The sequence below is a fragment of the Aplysia californica genome, unplaced genomic scaffold (genome assembly GCF_000002075.1).
Source record: "Aplysia californica isolate F4 #8 unplaced genomic scaffold, AplCal3.0 scaffold00055, whole genome shotgun sequence".
In the NCBI taxonomy this organism is placed as follows: Eukaryota; Metazoa; Mollusca; class Gastropoda; order Aplysiida; family Aplysiidae; genus Aplysia; species Aplysia californica.
The window spans coordinates 1,254,394-1,258,112 of NW_004797325.1; positions in this window are offsets into that span (position 1 = coordinate 1,254,394).

The window sequence follows — 3,719 nt, forward strand, 5'->3', positions numbered from 1 at the left end:
CACACACACACACACACACACACATACACACACACATACACATACACATACACACACAGACAGACAGTCAGGGAGAGAGAGAAAGAGAGAGAAAGAGAGAGAGAGAGTAGAACAAATTTTCATGATGCCACAGCTCAAGTGTTCTTTCTTCTTTTCTGGCAACTGTAGTAATAATATCCACAAATAGTAATAGCAAATATTTAATGCATATCCATGATTTTACAGTATGCTCTATGAAATCAACTACTGTGTAACAACAAAACTGTTCTGAATAACTTACAGTTGTCCCCAAGAGTAAATATTATTTGTCCGGAACACGAGTCACTTACCTTGAGCCTTGCCCACACGCCCATCCTTTTCCACCGGCAAAGCCCTGGCGCTGTGCTTGCGAAGATCGTGAACCTGTTCCCGAAGCTCTGGATCCGGACATTCACTGAGAAAACCGATCGCCATCTCCGCCAAGTTCAGGGCCTGTCAGTGTGAAAGATAGGACAAAGATCTCCCCCAAGAAGCACTTGTATGACCTTATTGTTTTTCAAGTGCCGTAAAACTGTTACTAAATCTAATAAAGATCTCCCTGCTCCAACTTTTATCCGTATCTCATCCCATTTCTTTAATTATTTTTAAAAATTATCTTTGGATCAAGCTCATAGTCGTCAACCTCGCCATCCGTTTATATGAATTTGATTACAACGAACATTCAATTAAGACGGATGAACTATTATCTTTATTATTATACTGACCTGCATAAATAGGGCGAAAAGTAACACCATGAGTAGAAAAAAACCCTGAGTATTTTCGTGAGTTGTTTTCATGTGTCTCTATTCACAATATTGTGTTCTTGTTATTGGATTGGCTCGATTTAAAAACACAACACGCTCATTGGCCGCGTATGAATGAAACAATATAACATTAAGAAAGCAACCCTCTCAATGGTACGCAATTAAACTGTGAATTGAATGGTGGATTTTTTCTCACTTGTCAAGTTAGTCTGGCCTATAAATTCTCTGCCCTAAAATTTTTGATTGGGTGTTGCATAGTCCGACTATCAAGATGCCAAGATTATCTGCGGAAAAATCGAGAAAGAGCTATTGGACGTCTGCAAGCCGGCGAGAGCCCTCAGCAGATGGCAACAGTCCTGGGAGTGCATGCCTGCACTATCTACCGCCTGCAAAACAGATTCCAGGCAACCAACTCAACGAGAGATCTCCAAAGAAGCGGAAGACCTCGACTGACAACAGCTGCCCAAGACCGCTTTGTCGTGCGTCAGCATCGCTGAGATCCACGTTTGTCTGCCTCCGAGACAGCCCAGAACACCATAGGAACGCACGGTAGAGCCGTGAGTGACGCACCATACGCCGCCGACTTGTGGCCAATGGGCTGCGTTGTCGGCGTCCGGAGCAGAGAGCACCCCTGAACTTCCATCATGGACGAGCTCGTCTTCAGTGGGCTCAGAACCACGTTAACTGGTGTCATCGACAGTGGCAGCGTATGATCTTCAGCGACGAGAGTCGCTTCTGCATCGATCCTGACAATATACGGGTCCTAATTTGGCGCCGCCCCGGACAACGCTACTCTGACGAGAACATCTGGGAGAGAGACCCGTGGGAAGGTCAAAGCGTGATGATATGGGGCACAGTCGGTATCAATCAAATACTGGGCCCCATAATCTTCCAAAATTTAGAACCTGGACGTGGCAACGGAGTGGCGGCCCAGCGCTACATCAACCAAGTCCAGCAGTCCCATGTTGCTCCATTTTTCCAGAGACATCAAAACCACCTCTTCCAGCATGATAACGCCCGGCCTCATAAAACACGTGCTACCCAGCAGTTCCTGGTGCAGAAAATCATACTCACCATGCCTCACCCACCCTGATCACCTGATGTGAACCCAATAGAATACCTTTGGGATATCCTTCAGAGGCGTCTTAACCAACTCCAGCCCAGACCCCAGACAGCTGCACAACTGGGTTCTGCTATTCTTCAGGAATGGGTGCAGGTCCCAAACTGCCAAATCAATCGCTTGGTCCACTCTATGCACCGCCGAAGCATTGCTGTCATCAATGCTAATGGGGGCCACACCATATGGGCCATACCAGATACTGACTGGAACTTAAGCCCCAAGGTCAAGGTCATTGATGTCGAATAACAAAATCTGTCTCCAAGTAAATCCCCAACTCTCAAGCATTGTTTTGTGCAATTTGAGACACCTCCAACCTGTTTCTCTAAACAAAAATATTGCTTCAATTTACTCTCCTCTTCTTGTGTCATGTGAATTCGCATTACTTTTGCCGGTAAGTATACATATATATATATATATATATATATATATATATATATATATATATATATATATATAATTTTTTTTTTTTTTTTTTTTTTTTTTTTTTTTTTAGATGGGTTGTTAAACACACATAAATAAAAGCTTCATGTCCTTGTTTTGCTGAGAATTTTGTGAAGGACTCTGATTTGAAAAAAAATATCTCTCCAGATAAAGGGTTTCATCATCATCATTGCCTTTCCCATCCTGGGTCAGGGTATAGGCCACGAACAAACACTTTCCACTTTTCCCTATCCTGGGCTAGCCTCTTGATGACATTCCATGTCTTCCCACTTTTCTGTTCATCGATTTCTGTGACCTCTTCTCCAGGTTCCACGTGGTCTTCCCCTTGATCTTTTTCCCTGTGGGTTCCAATCCAACACTTTCCTTGTTATGCAGCTGCCTGACTTCCTGGGAGTATGTCCAATCCATCGCCACCGCCGTCTTCCTGCCTCATCTCTGACTGGTCTGTCTTGTTCTCCTTCGTTGGTGACCTTGCCTGTCCATCTGATTCTCAGAAACTTCCTTAGATACTGCACTTGCTCAAGAAAACCAGGGCCCTCTTTACACAAGTCTGAGATGCATTCCATGCCTCACATTCATACAACAAGGCTGACTTCACATCTGAGTTGAAAATCATCAGCTTTGTTCAAAGGGAGATATCTCTGGTCCTTCAAATCCTATTCAAAGATATGAAAACCACCTATGCCTTTCAAGGGTTTGAAATAATCAAAACCTCAGGGTTTCAGACCTGCACCAGGTTTGTTACCTACGTTTAACCTCCACGATTATGACCACAAACTGTGCAACACTATCAGCTAAAAAAAACAACACATTATCTCGGTGAAAATGGCGACGACGACAATGATCAAGTACTTTAAAATCACCCTGTCAAACTCGTTGTTATCTAATTTAAATCTTTTACCTCTCTATAGTCGCCTGTTATGTAACAGTAGAGACCCAGGGCGCAGGTGACCTTCACCGAGTCATGGGCGGGGTTATCCCACTGGGCGGCTACTGTGTCCTTCATAATGCACAGCAGTGCGTCACGAGCGTCTGGGGGCGTGGTTTGGGGGAGGGGGAAGGGGTGTTGACATAAATTGTGGGAGGGAAGACATGCCAGGTTTACTTAAATTTTTGCTGCTGCTGCTGTTCTTGATGTTGTTTTTGTAATTTATGATGATTGTCGTGACACGTATGTACGCACTTTGTTTTCTACAGCTAGTGTAGTCATTTATATTCTGAATGTTCCCAAGGAAGCCCGTTGAAGGCGAAACGTAGAACTTGTGATTAAATGTTAGGAAATACTACCAGGTCTTAACAGTTTTAACATCTGCTTTATACAAAGATGATGATGATGATGATGATGATGATGATGATGATGATGATGATGATGATGA